We start from the raw sequence: 16,166 nt of genomic DNA, 5'->3' as shown, positions 1-16,166 counted from the left end.
ACAGCGTTAGCTTTATGGACTTGTAACGCTAAAATGCGGGGTTCAATTACTCATGATGGTTTGGTTTGTTTTGAATTTCGCACAAAGCTACCCGAGGGCTGTCTGCGCTAGCCATCCGTAATTTAGCAGTGTAAGACTAAAAGGAAGGCAACTCTTGGGCTACTCTTTTACCAATGAATAGTGTGATTAACCATCACATTGTAACGCCCCCACAGCTGAAAGGGCGAGCATGTTTGGTGCGATGGTGATTCGAACCCACGACCCTCAGATTACGAGCTCATGATGGAGACAGTAGATTGCCCAATGTAGCTTTGCTTTAAAAGAATCTTAATAAAAAAAGTTATTGCTATTATCAAACTTTAGCCTGACGGTAATTAATTATTGTTCTCACAAAACAATTGGCCTGGTTAAAAAGGTTCTTGCTCGTTTCTAGTTGGCTGGTATGTTTGATAAGCTCAAGGTTTGAATAGTATTAACTAAAGTAATGTTGAGAAAAATTGTTGGTTGGAATTTCGCGCAAAGCTACATGAGGACTATTGTGCTAGCCGTCCCTAATTTAGCAGTGTAAGACTAAAGAGAAGGCAGTTAGTCATCACCACCCACCGCCAACTCTTGGGCTACTCTTTTACCAGCGAATAGTGGAATTGACTGTCACTTATAACGCCCCCACTGCTGAAAGGACGAGCATGTTTGGTGGGACGAGGATTCGAACCCGTGACCCTCAGATTACGGATCGAGTGCCTTAACCACTTGGCCATGTCGGGCCGACGAAAAGAGTAAGACGTGAGTCAACATCTAAATATTTGTAAAAATTTAGATGAGCAGAAAATTAGTTTCAAAACAGAAATTTCAGTCTTTTAATTGCTATGAAATGTTGTAATTAATAATCACTTATTTTGTTTTTACAGAATTTTGAACAAAGTTGCCAACGAAATTAATTCGCAAATTAATGACTAATTTAAGTATTGTTCATTTACCGTTGGCGTTCACATATTGCATCATTTTGAGTAACTTCATGTGTTTTCCTGTTGCAACACGTACAGTAAAGAGTTGACAACAAAATTATGTGGACTCACTCATTTTCCTTGTAAAATACGTAGGAAACACTAACATTAAATTAGTGGTAACGTGTTTTAGTCACGATATTTTTGCGTCCCTCACATTTCATTAAAGATTCTGTAATCAATGAAGTTGAGGAATGACAAGCAAGCTCGCACATAATTAGTTTAGAAAACGTATCAATAAAAAGGTTTGATTTTTGTCCATGAACCACTTCGTTAACTTCATGGTAAAAACAAGCAGTATTAATAATAATTTAGTTATTTTCAGGAAATTCAAGTGCGACGAGTATTGACTAATAACGAAAACTGTAAACTTTTGACTGAAGATTAATATGATACATTTTCTCTGTATATCGTATACAGAACTGGACTTATACGTTATTTTTTTTCTGAAATATGTTTATGGTTCGTTGATGATGTTTAATCAGTAATTTTCATACTAAAAATAACTTTTCCCTCAGAAAACCGAGGTGCATAATATTACAAAAATGTGTTATTTTAACCGTCTCTTCACTTTTGTCAAAGTTTGATTGAAAAACAATAAACGTGTATTCTAGTTTCTTGAAAATATTTTATTTTCATGTAAACCTTAAGAACAAATGTGAAGTCGTATGCATTTTCGTGATTTCTTAGTTATAACTGATAAAACGTTCTGCTCTTAAGTTATCGCAGTATCACCACTACTTTTTCCTAAGTCTCGACAATCCCATAATAGCATGACAGAAGGAAGATTGCTGTTACATTTTTCAACGTAACTCCCACTTATATAAAATTTCGTTCGTCGTAATTGAATTAGGGTCGAAAGAACATGTCTATTCTTTGCACGATTTAACAAGAACTAAGGGCAGCTGTCGTACCCATCCTACTGAAGTAATAGGATTAGCTTTACCAATGTCTTGGCAAATGAATGCTTGACTAAAACTGCTTTACAACGAATTGTCATTACTCCCCATTCACCACACCCAGAGTATGAGGCTAAAACAGCAGTTGGCTCTAGTGAATTGATGTTTGCGTGTTTTTAAGCCTATAGACTGTTTGAGAGAAGAAACTTGAATATTGTTTGTGCGTTCGTCGTAAGATAGTAGTTAATACACAGTTGTAACCTATAGTATGATGTTATAATTTCTCTGCGTTGAATTTATGATTAAGGTATAAAAAACTTTCTCGATAAATTATTGTAACTCTCGCGCTATTCGCCGACCATCATGGCGTGTTGTTTAAGTCCGGAGGCGCAGGAACAGAAGCGAATCAATCAAGAAATTGAGAGGCAACTTCGTAAAGACAAACGAGATGCTAGAAGGGAACTTAAATTACTTTTACTAGGTGAGTTTATTCAGAAGTCAAATCAAATGATTCGTGCGAAACAATCGAAGTAAAGTAATAGATAACCTTATATTACGCTATTAATAGTTAGGGCCTAACTTGTAAAGTAATACGAGTTTTACCTACTTAAACTCTCACGGTATACTTACAAGATTACTATTCCACATCTGTCTTAATAATAGCAGTAGCAGTATAATCACAAGTATTATATTCACCTAAATCTTATGACTGTTATCTGTAAGCTTTCTAAATATTTGATAGGCTTAAAAGTAAAACTGAGTTTGGCTAACTTAATTTTAAAAAATAAACAATTTATGGTAAATGACAGTCAAATTTAGTTATTACAATTAAAATAATATATCTAAGTAACGTTTTGAAGTTTTTGGATCCAAGAAGTGTCTGAACTGTTAGTTCAGTGATAACATACTTAGTGAAATAGCACTTGGATACACATTAACTTATGCTGTTATGGTATAACACTAACAAATTCGAATTCAAAGCTGTTAATGGTTTACTAAGTAATTGTGCAGTAATGTATGGGATGCCCTTTTTAATTATCAAATATTTTGTATTATTAATAAAATTATTATTGTTATATCTATATTTGGTAAGTACAGTAACAGAGAGCTTGCTAATAATTTTGTTTACGATTACACTTAAAGGCAACAAAATTGTTGAGAGGTAAATTTCAAGCAAGTTCTTGAATTATAATTTATAATATAAGTATACAAACATTGAGACTTCATATGTAATGTTACTGTTAGACTATCAGTTCAGAGGTTTTGAAATATTACAGTAGTATCACAAATTAGTTACAGGTAAGCTTACTTTAAGAACAGTTCTTATCTTGTCATAAGTTCTTTTAGAAATTGATTAATATATGCTTTTAACAACAAAAATTTTTTTTTTCTACAATGAAACAAATTTACTGAACTGTTTTTAAAATGTTATGGGTTATTACTTAACATTTTATGATGTTCTGTACCCATCATTGGTTAGTTCTTGCTCATTTCTTATATTAGTTATTGGAGAAAGCTCAGAGAAAAGCTACTAGGATGATACAAGGTTTGGAAGGGGTTACGGATGGTATGTTAAACTGCTGTTCACGAAAAAGTACATGTGAATTTGGTACAAAGTCAGCAATTAGCTGAAAATATAATTACTACCATTTCATGGATGTTTGATACATTTTTGCATGTCGACACTACTAAAAATAATTGTTTTACGTATCTTATGTTGAAATTAGTAAACGTTCTTGTTGTACATGATAGATAATATATAATTCAGTGAAAATAAATTTACTCTAGTCAAAGAAAAACAAAGTATAATGTTAATTATTTGTTAAAAGAAACTTGTGGGGATACAATAATATCATTTTATAGAGATTAAAATGATTCGTAAGGTATACTCTGAAATATTAAAATCAGAGTAATATAAAAAAGATCGTTACAGATTTATCAACATTTTGTTTTCATAATTCTATCATCAGAGTATAAACTTGAAAAATAATTAACTTAATAAATCTAATGGAAGAAGAAATGGTAATTCTTCTTAAGATATGATTAGTTTTCAAGTGAGTTGTTGATTCTGAAGAATGTTTAGAAAGTACTTGTTAAAATGTTTTATCTATTTACATTGTAGTCTGTGAAATGCATACATTAAGTTGAATTAAAGAAAAAACTTGAATACCTATTATTAAGTACATTTGCCACATTAAAGCATTTGATTTCATTCTGAAAACAATTAATGTAAATATTTGAAAATAATCAGTAACCAGGATCCTGCTGAGAAATTCACAAATCAACTATAAAGCTCACAATACCAAGTAGTGTTTAAATCTTACATTTTTAATTTTTTATTGCTTCTTATCCATCTATAGCTAGTTGTAAATAAACAGGAATTTTGGTGATGTAAATAGATTAACATGTTACATGTTTTCAGACTGTTAATAATCTGTCTACTGATTTTACACAAAAACAGTTAAATAATTCGACAATAAACTTTGTGCACAAAAATAAAATACTAAATATTATCTTGCCTTGAGCTTTGTATTAAAGCAGTCATGGTAAAAATAACACTGGTTATGTGTGCATTTTTTATACAAATGAACAGTATTAAGTTACACTGTGATTTAATCCAAACAAAGTAAACATGAACAATGAACATCATGGGTTTTGATATTTTGATTGCTTTGACAGGTGGAATAATTATAGGAAGAAATCTAATTTGAGTTGTTGTTTTTTTAATCAGTTGTGATAATAATTGATTTTAGCTGAATGAAGTTGGATTTAATCTAGAATAATAAAGAGAAGTCACAAATGCAATATTTTGTAACTTGCATAGTTGGAATTGAAAACTAACTTTGATAAGTTGATTGACATTAATCACTTAAGCTAAACAAACTTGAGTTAATGAAAAATTCTTGACGTCAATTACTTGCATGACAGAAGTAATTAGAAACAATAATTTTGGTTAATATAATATTGCACGTCATCTATTAATGTAATTGATGCCCGTAGGTAATCATTTGCTTGATTATAGTTTCAATGGTATTATGTGTAAGTTATTAATGGTATGAAAGAAAAACGTTCAGTGTTTTTGACCACCTTCAGTTCCCTTTTCATTTGAGCTCTCTTGATTATCTAGTCTGGCACTTTGTTATAAACATTTTCTCTCTGTCTGTTTACTTGTGCAGGTAGCATGTTCAGCCACAACTGACACATTTTCACATGTTCAGCCTTTCACATTCACTTGTTTATCCAACAAAAATAAACTGATGGTACACAATGAAGTCTTAAAATGTTTTGAAAATATCAAGTGTTTTTTTTTAGCAGTTCTTTTGCAGGTGGATTATCTGAGCCTTTATAATTCAAAACCCTTTGTTTTTTGTATAGGTAACCATGTGAGCATACATTATATAACTTTTATTGTAATAAGTATATATTTGTGAAATTTTAAAAGGGTTAAATAAACATTTACATGTATTTTGTGCTTGATAACATTGAATTATTTAATAATTTTTCTTAAGATTTGTGTGTGAATTTATGGAGTCAGGTCTGAAACAGACTGAATAATATTGAGTGCAAGGTGATTTTCATGTTGTGATTAGAAATACAGGTTTTCATTACAAAGTTTTCATATTTCATTTCTATAAACTTTAGAACTTCTTGAATAAATATTAAAAGTTTTTTTAAATAAACAATAATTTTATTATTTTCTATATGATAACATTGTAATGAATGTTTTTTCTTATTAATACTATATCTACTATGTAACAAAATTGTGAATTATAAGTTCTTTCTTTGTAGAATCTCTGCACATTTTAACAGACAATTATGCTCTTTATTTTCACAGCTGACATGTACAGATTGTTTTATGTAGTTTCTTCATTTGTAGTTGCACATGGATCCTCTTAGACTAAGGTGATAGCTATTTATTGTGTCACATGTGTAGACAAGGGATTTTGTTACCAGCATTCTTGGGTTGAATTACACAAAGTTTTCCGCACTTGGCACGTATTATCATTGATCATAAATATGTTGTTTGTTTAATTTCATTAATTTTCTTTATCTAAACTTCCTACTTTTTACATTTTTTAGTTACTTTTGTAATGATAAACAGAAAAATGTATTAAAAACAAACGTAATACTTAAATTTTGTCATCTTCAGCTTCTTCACTTATACAATGGAAGCAATGTTAAAGATTAGTTGTGATTATTAGTAATGATAATACAGATTAAAAGAATTTTTTTAAAAGCTCAAGTATGCAATGTAAGATAAATATTGCCATATATATAAATTCCTTTAAACTAACATAATTTATTTAAATTTCAAAATAAGCTAGAAATGGTTTAAATAAATCCTATTCATATACTGGTTAAAAAGAGCTTCAACTGTGGCAAAAAAAAACAACAAACAATTAAGCTAAAATTTCAGATTTGTTTCTAGCCCTGTAGGTGTCAGGAAATTTATGTCTTTGCTTTCAGTTGGTTACAAATAATCCAGTGCCAAATATTAGAGAAACTGCTTAACAATTTCTGAAAGTGGGGTGTTCTGAGAGGTGTATAAAAGGTGGCCTTTGCTTTATTGTTTATTTATTTGTAAAGGAAAAACACTTGTTACAGGTTGGGGTTTAGCTTGGGGTGGGGACATGTATAAAATAACAGTGAAATTCCGTAGAAAGTTCAGATGTCATGGGTAGAAGAAAATCTCAAATGAGCAGTTCATTGCAAAAATGTGTTGTGATAAAGACAAGTGAAAATTGAGTACTGAAATCTTTCTTTTTCAAATTAAGAAAATAAAACTCGTGTTGAAAAGTGAACTATCAACATTTTGATGTCAAATCTATTGATATACATAAACAGTGATGTAGCTCAATTGAATTTTGAAGATATCTCTGTAAAGATGTCATAACATGCTCGCTCTGACCCCTTGCCTTACATCTGTAGGTATAGAGTTAAGATACAACTTTCAGTCTTTATCAACATTCACCTGAATCTCTCTTTGCTGGTGCACACAGAAGTACATTATTTCCAAACTTCCATATTTTGAGTGAAGTACCTTACACTTCTCTGTGCTGAAAATAATTTTCTTTGTTTCTCTCTCTCTCTCATGTAGTTAGTGTTCTGTTATTTACATTTTCACAGTTCTAGATGTAATAATGGTAGAAACCATCTTCTGGATAAGAACTGGGTTTTGTAACTTCAGGAGAAGAAATTCTAGCATTCTAAAGTGGAATTATATCCACCAAATGGATATTGATGTGTGGAAAAACTAGTAGCAGGACAGTGTTTTAAGATCAAGCATTATAGCATTTTGTTTTTACTTTTTTTTATTCAGTTGCAGTGTGAAATGTATCTATAATAATAGTGGTTGTTCTCAGCATATTACTTGTTTTGGTAAATTTAAAGTACAATGTTTAAGAATTTAAGCACGACAAATCATTAATAAACTGACAACAGTTTCTCAAAGTGATTTAGACCAGTGGTTCCCAACCTTTTAACACCAAGGGCCCCTTTTATAATTTTTTTCCCACAGAACCCATGTTTTTGAAATATTTCATCTGTGAAATAAACTCTTTTTATTAATTTATAGTTAACCCATTTTTCCCTATCAATTGAAAGACTAAAAGAAGTACAGTATTTAAAATATTTTGTGTTTAATGAGATGGTATTGCCTTTGTTGACCACAACTTTGGAACTACTAGTTTGAACACATCCACCAGTTATGTTTCTACAGCTGAAGAGACTGTTTAAAGAGACAAAAAAAATTTTTTCTCCTTTCTTTATTAGAAAACAAAATGATATAAAGACTCTTTCCTTTGTAGTTGTTACTGTTAGACACATCTGTAGTTTAATCTGAGGTTCGCGAGTTCGAATTCCCATCACTCCAAACATGCTTGCCCTTTCAGCCGTGGGGCGTTACAATGTGTCGGTCAATCCCAATATTCATTGGTAAAAGAGTAGTCCAAGAGTTGGTGGTGGGTGGTGATGACTAATTGCTTTCCCTCCAGAATTACACTGCAAAATTAGGGAAGGCTAGTGCAGATAGCCCTTGTGTAACTTTGCATGAAATTCAAAACAAACCAAATCACATCTGTAGAATCAACATTGGCCTTGTCTTTTTTTTTTTTCAGCAGTATTTTCCAATTTATTAGTAAATGTTATGTAGTAAGTCTGTCATGTTTTGTTTCAGTCTTAAATATACTGTTCATCCATTTCACAAATGTTTTGAGTTAGTTTATGATGACAGTATAATGACAAAATTGTAACAGGTGGTTTAATACATTCTGGTTGCAGGGGGGGGGTTGATAAATATTGTATAATCTTTGTTTTCAAGTCAGGTAAAGGTGGTTTAGTTTATTTTTGAAAGAGCTGATGCTACTTCTAATAGTTTTAGTTTGGAGTGCTTCTAATAGGTTTTGACATGTAAAACACATTGGTTTTATTAACTTTATGACTCTGCAGTGATGAAAAATAACTTTGTTTTGAAAATTTCTTTATTTTAACTTGCATGGTTAAGGAGGATTTTTAAATTATTCATATGATAAATATCCTCTTCATAATGTATTCAAAAATAAATTCTTTTTAGCTGAAGTCAAATAACCTTTTCATTTTTTTTCTGTGAAGTTGTTATACCTATTTATTGAGTGGAATCCACCCAGCTAGTAACCACAAAAGTAATTGTATTATGATATTTGATGATGCACACATATCTTTTCAAAGGTTTGCAGTTTACTGATGTACATTACAATGCTTTCAAGCACAAAATATCGGGTTTTCAAATTAAGTGTTAAAATTTTTTTAATTAAATATTTTGTCATTAGCTTTATTTTCAAGATGTTGGCTGTACAGTGTTCAAAGAAATTTTTATTTTCAAATAGAAAATACTTTTATGCCACAGAACATCTTCAGATTGCATGTGTGAAATCTTTATAACCTTTGGATGATTATGAAGTATATTTAAAAAAAAAACTATATCTGTTGAAAACAACAGATAAAATATAAAGTATGGGTTAGTGTGATTTGATTGACTTTGTAACCTCCATAAAAAAAACACACAAAAAAAAACTAGAAAATAAATATGAATATTTTTTCTTTCTTTCTTGGATGACTATGAGTTATAACACAAAAACAAATGTTTATTCTAAATAAATTAAATTTCTTAACATTATACATGTGTTTTTTGTCTTTTTTTATTTACCTTTCAACTTCTGGCTAACAATACAGAAGATAAAATGACATGGCATATGTGCACTGTTTTGGCTATGTTTTAGTGGACTGGTATTTTGTAGAATGCAGTTACATTTTAGTTTTATTACATTATGTACCCATGTATGTTTTTACTGTTTTCGAGTAAGTTTATAGAAGTAAAGCAAGCGATTATCTCTTCTGGTTATGACCTTTGTACTCATTTGCTGCTTTTCATAGGTTAAGTCATAAAATTTTGCATGTGTAGAATAAAATTTGTGTTGATGTCATAACACATGGAAATGATAGAGAAGGCCACTAGGGGACATTCTGTGATTGGTTATTTACATGCCATAGACAGAAATAAGTGTATGTATGGGAGCACTTTCAAAAATGGAAAGAGGCGAGTGAGACCAGTGTGCTTGATTCAGCAAATAGAAAGCAGAGGAGATTCTTATTTGCTACTCTAGTTTGTAAATATTGCTAATGTGAACATCTAATTTGTAAAAAACTATAGACTTTTTGGAAATCACCAACATCTCATTTGAATTGATGATACATTCAATATACTACAACATGCACAAATCAGTATTTAGGATTTGTTTTTAAATAGTTATTTCTAAATTAAAAATTTACAGATGGATCACAATAAAATTTAAGTTATCTACAATTTGATACCAAACTTACTGACATATATTCATAAAACAGTAGTTCAATAACATTTTGAATGAGAGTCAACCAGTGCAGTATGATGTGACCTTTGACCTATGACTTGTTGAGATAGGGTTAATTTATCTTGGTCATTTTCTGGTTGAAAGAAAATTTTAATGGGTACAATATGTGATAAATGTCAGCAGTAGTACGTGAGATAAGACTGGTTCTTGAGTTTGACTTTAGAATATTACAATATAGAACTGTATTTATCTCTATATAATTCATACCCACAAGTGTACATATTTTTTAGAAACAAGTTATAAAATATCTGAGTATGTTTTATGAACTGACACACCTTTCTGTGATATTAACTTTAGATTTTCGTAATTGTGGTGATTTAAAGTAATGGTGTATTTTCAAATTTTTTCTTAAAAGTGATGTTCTTGTTTCATTAAATACCAACAATTATTTTTAACTCCTATGGGGTTTAGTAATATTATTCTTGATAATCATCTCTGAACTGTGTGTAGAAGTTATAATACAATAAAGTTAGTATTAGAACAGCAGTTAAAGTAACCTGGTTCTAGATGTGGCCAAAGAACCTAAATATTTGAGATTGTGTAACTTGATTTGCATTTCTGTATAGGGGAGTAGAAAAAACAATTGTTTTTCTTAAATATTTTATTGTTTTAGGTATAACTTTTTTATATTAATAATCTTGTGTTTAGCTTGGTTTGTTTTTAAGTTTGCACATTGCATATTTCTTTCTTCCAGGAACTGGAGAATCCGGTAAGAGTACCTTCATTAAACAGATGCGTATTATTCATGGATCAGGATATTCTGATGAAGACAAAAGAGGTTTTATCAAGATAGTTTATCAAAACATATTTATGGCCATGCAAAGTATGATAAAAGCCATGGATATGTTAAAATACCTTATAAAGACCCAAAAAATCAGGTGAGTCAAAAATGCAACTGATGAATTTTGTGTCCGTAAAACTTTTAACTTGTATTGTTTTTAAATCAGTATTTTGCAAAAAAAAAATTTTTTTTTTGTAGTAGATGTTTTATTGTTTGGTTAATAAATAGTTATTCTTTGTTTAAAGTAATATAGAAGTTTAGTTTACATGTATATGTTTTTTTTTAATTTTGTGCAAAGCTACATGATGGCTATCTGCTCTAACCGCCCCTAATTTAGCAGTTTAAGACATGGGAAAGGTAGCTAGTCATTACCACTCACTGGCAACTTTTGGGCTACTATTTTACCAAGGAATAGTAGGATTGACTTTCACATTATAACAACCCCTATGGCTGAAAGGGTGAACATGTTTGGTGTGACGGGGATTCGAAACTTCTACCCTCAGATTACAACTACAGCAAAATTATTCTTGTGGCTGAATATTAACCACTGACATGCTGACAAATACACTTCAAAAATAGTCAATGAGTTAGTTACGTGACTAGTTTATATTAATGCTCATAAAGTTTAGTAATAAATAGTTCTTACCTTACACACTGGATTATATTCTACTAAAAATATATTTTTATGGCTGAAATGAGAACCATTTCTTATGTAGGTGATTTTAATGCTTCCATTAGAGCCGTTTTCCTTCTCTCAAAGATATCTCCACAATCAGTTGTAAGGAATTGTCACCTATTCAATTGCTCAATGAAGGTTGATTCCTTTGTACATAATTATAACAACACAAAATTTCCCTTTCTAGGAACTGTCTTTATTGTAATCTGACTTTTTCAATTAACTTTATAATTGTTTAAACTTCAGTTTAGATCTAACTTGAAGCCTAACTGTAAAAATACATAGTATTTTCAAACATTAACAATCTGTTTTATAAGAGATTACCTCAGAGCAACACTAGTGCATATTACTCAAGTATATAGAATCCTGCTGTGAGACAAGAACAAAAACATTTGTACTCTGTGGTATTAAAATGTTATCTATAAGGATTATTCCATTCACAATACTAAAAGTGCATTGGTTCATAAAAATACCAACACATGGACATGTTATGTAAGTTATTTTGCTATAAACGACAAATATATTTTTCTTACAATACAGTTCACTTTTTATATTGTTATATCACTGATATGTTAAATCAAATTAATATTGTACATTTATATATTTTCATAGTACAATCCTTTTAGTCTGTGCATATATGCATTTGTTAAAAATTATGATTATCTTCATATAAGCAAAATTAGTATGTATGTTATGTGTGTTAGTCTTCTGTTGTTTTTTTTTAACACAATTTTGGGTCAATTTCATTGTTTTCTTGAACTTGCGTGGTATATATATAGTTAAACATTTTGCAGCAGGTGTTTTCTAAACGTTCTGTACACGTAATTGAAACTAGCCAATCAGAAGGAAGAACTTTTTTGTTGAAGGTGAGATGAACAAACAATCTCCCTGTGGAGAAATTGGAATCATAATAAAGTAGAGCAGGAAATGGTTGGTTATTAGCAAAGCAATATTAGTAGTAAACACAGTGCCAAAACCTGAAATTAAATAGACGTTTATAGACTGCATTGGGTGAGGCAGTAATAGCTACAGTACAGCATTTGTACATCAAATAACTAATTCTAGGAAATGGTGAGTAAACTAATATGTCAACCTTGTTACATTTCCAAAAACAGTTCTGACTTATTACTTAACAATTATGAAAAAAATATTTTGATCAAGAAAAAAATTTTTTTTTTGAGTCAACATATTTGAAATGAGGGTCACCAGTGTGATGTTATAGTAGGAAGTCACAATTTAACTTGATTGGAACTATAAAAGAAATTCCAGTCAAACTGAATTTTATAGAGTAAGCTAAATGGAGATTCTCTGATGCCAATCCTGGATTTAAATGAGAATAATGCATCTACAGTTATTATTAATGTTAATCTTTATGTGATGTTTTATTATGTCTGTTGTTGCGTCAGATTTGATGTTACTTCAGTAGCTGTAATGGTTACTTACTAGCATATCTTATGAGTGTATACTACAGTATGTTGAAGGAATAAAGTCAACATAAGTTGAAATTTAAGATCATAATATCATTTTAGTTGCAACTGCCCATCATACCAGAGAAGACTGTACAATAAACTGGTATAATACTAAAGTAAGAGATGGAATCATCACAAGGATAGGCAAATAAAACTGTATGCATTAGTAACTGATGAAGTGCTTAGTGTAAGATATATCAAAACTTTGATAACTTGTTGAAAGTGTTCGTCCTAATGGGTGTGATTCCAGGTTTAATGGATAGCATACCATCACCTGCATCAAGAAGAAACAGGTTAGAATCCCAACCAGTACCACTATGGTACTTTTTCAGGACTTTTATGAAGATGAGAGCAGATTAGAATATAAATTAGTGAGTCATTAAAAAAAACTAGCAACCCATTTTAAGTTAGATTTGTATGATCATATAGGTCATGAAACACTTAATATTTAAAGACCACAGCTTTACTTTAAGTATGTAAAGATCTTATACAGCTTGAGACCACCATATCATTTTCCTCCATAAAAAAACATTAATGTTATTCATAAACCTGACTCACTGTGTTAATGGCTTAATTAAAATCATTGTTAGAGATTATAAAGAAAATAATAACCTCACTACAGAATAATTAGCTTTGTTGTATACACCCTAGTCATTAATGTACCCACCCCCTGAAATATGACAGTTACTTCACCAACAACTTGCAAATGATAGAACCCTCAAGAAATGCATCAGCTTGCAGTCTCCACAGTAAAAGAACTCAGAGCCAATTTACTTTCAACATGGAGGTAAAGATGCTTACCTCTATCATTAGTACTAAATAACCTTTATATAGAATGGTTTACTTGTGTGTTTTTCTAGGACAGTCTGCCTAGAAAGAATGCTGGAATGTTTCACAGATTTTGTTGTTGTTTTTTCATGCAGACAGTTTATTTAGAAATACACACAATGTATATCATCTCACATTAGTAAATTACACAGTTTTCAACATGTCGTTGAGTAAATAACTGAACATATTATCAAACTGCTGTCAACGAGGATTTGTTAGAGAAAATAGGTTAAGGGTTTTGTTCTATAGGAGTAGATTATCCAGTGAAATTGATATTTATTTCAATGATTCATTCAGATTTTTAAAAACTTGCATTCTTATATACATATACAGAATTAAAGCCATAAGCAGGTGTGTGTAGTTTGTATTAGATGATAAACTGACAGTTTACATTTTATTCTGATAAGCAAACTAACAGATTGGCAGATATCAGTGTGTGAAAAAGAAATCAAATTGCAATCAAAACTTGTTTATATATCCCTCAACAACTGGTCTAACAGTTGGTTAGCTTGATCATAGCGTGTATTCCATGCTTGCTGGCACATTACTTGCACGTACATGGATATTTCCACTGGCACCACTTAATGCAGGTTTGTAACAAAGAACTATGTCAGTATGTGGCACTGTAAGGAAAATGTGAAAAACATAAGTGACTCCTTATTTTTTAATTGAATTGAAGTAGTTAAATTATTTATGATAATATTAAGAAATAAATTACAGCATTGATAAATTGGATTCCTGTTTTAAAAATTGTTACTATATCTATACCTATGCAGTTACTAGAGTACTTTGCAAAAACACACACCTATTATTATTATAATTTTTTATATTAAATAAGCAACTTAGATTTGTAGTCAAACAGAAGTTATAATAACATCAATTTATGTTGTAAAATAATATCCAGAAGTTATAACAATATCTTAAGTTTTGAAAACCTATGGAGAATGAATAAGGTTAAAACAAGGTGTTTGGATCATGTTGTGTTATTGTGTTAACAAATAAACAGTGGTGTTTAACTTCTCTGCACTAATGTGTCAGTCTTACAATGATGATATGATACCAGTTAATTCTTTTAGAGTTAGCTGTTTAATACTGTAGTTAAGTTTTCAATATTTTATATGAAGGAAGACTGCTACTATAATTATATTGTATTTTGGATTAATCACTGTCAGCCATATAGTTCTCACCTAAAAAAGCCTCACAGAATTAAAATAATGGTAATATATTTTGTAAATAATTAACCCAGTCATGTAATAAGCCAGTGTTTTTATAGGTTACATTTTTATTTCTAGTAAAGTGATTGATATAAAAATAAAAACATAAATAAACATTTCAAACATTTTTAATTGAATTGAAAATATATTCCTTTATGTAATCATAAATAATTATAAATTACACAGTCATACTATTTGTATTTTCACTTGTGTTTTTCGCATTAATTTTATCAAAAATTTGTAATGAGAATTTTAACCTCTAAACAATGTAAAATCAGTTCTGTTACAAGTCTGTGTTGTAAGCACTACAGATATTCTAAACAACACACATTTTGATGAAAATGTATCTCTGAAGGCCTAATATATTGTTAAAACATCTGAAAAAGTTCGACACAAACGTGCATCATGGCATAATTTAATTAATGTTTATTTTCAAGTATTAGCTTGTTATTAATCAGTAATTGGCTGAGGCCTAACTACATGGCTGTAGACTCCAACTGTGTTGGTTTCAGAAAATCTCAAAAATTGTTTATAATAATTAATATCCCAGTTAGATAAAAACACTGACATATGATGTTCCTTTTTGGTACTGTATGGCATTGAAAGAAAGACTGGATGTTCTTCTATTAATTTGTGAAGAAATGATCACATAAATCAGCAAATAGCATTTAAAAAAAAAATTTTTACTTGCAAAAATACTTTCCCACATCGTGCTCTTGATTATTTTTTTATTATGTGAACTGATAAATTTCATTAGTTCATCCTAACAGCTGAAGTAACCTAGTCCTGCAAAACTATTAGTTTTACTACTGTGAAGTGCTGGTACACGCAATTAGACTAGTCGCCAGGATATAGTTTTTATACTGGTGTGTCTCATACACATTCACTGGAGAAAATAAAGTTTGACTTTGTGATTTCTTTTTAATAATAAATTTTATTTTATCAACTTTTAGTAATATTCTCAGTGGAAGCAGTGCAGTGATCTGTAGTAAGAAAACAAATATCCACACATATAAAACAGCCAAAACTTAATTGGAACATATGTTTGTACAGGCCTGTAAAATCACCAAAATATCTTTAAGGCACTGGTCTTTAAACTTTGAAGTCTACTAACTGTTAGTTTCTGGAAGTTGTAGACATACACCTTGTACCATGTTAAATAAAGCAAGAATTATCTTGGTGATTGAAAATGTCATATAATCCACACGTGCACATATAATTGTACCTGACTTGTACCAGTGTGTATATAAAGGTATTTAAATGTGGTTTTCATCAAGGAACAATAATGATATGCTAATAATATTGTTGTATTTTGTGTGCAGTTGGAGATAATATTTATTTCCTAAGTTGAGGAAAAGCAAGACAGTTGTGCATTTCACACATGCTTCATT

At 30.3% G+C, this 16,166-nt stretch overlaps 1 pseudogene across 1 annotated transcript in view; it reads left to right on the top strand.

The window, feature by feature from the left end:
• Positions 1-1,249: 1,249 nt before the first annotated feature.
• LOC143224804 (guanine nucleotide-binding protein G(q) subunit alpha-like) overlaps positions 1,250-16,166 on the top strand; it is a 45,385-nt pseudogene continuing 30,468 nt past the window's right edge. The window contains exons 1-2 of the transcript XR_013013452.1: positions 1,250-2,384; positions 10,502-10,685. The product of XR_013013452.1 is annotated as a guanine nucleotide-binding protein G(q) subunit alpha-like (transcript). The remainder of the gene's footprint in view (positions 2,385-10,501; positions 10,686-16,166) is intronic.

This window comes from Tachypleus tridentatus, chromosome 9, assembly GCF_004210375.1.
Source record: "Tachypleus tridentatus isolate NWPU-2018 chromosome 9, ASM421037v1, whole genome shotgun sequence".
In the NCBI taxonomy this organism is placed as follows: Eukaryota; Metazoa; Arthropoda; class Merostomata; order Xiphosura; family Limulidae; genus Tachypleus; species Tachypleus tridentatus.
Note: the sequence above shows the minus strand (reverse complement) of the source record. Positions and strands in the feature narration are given on the sequence as shown.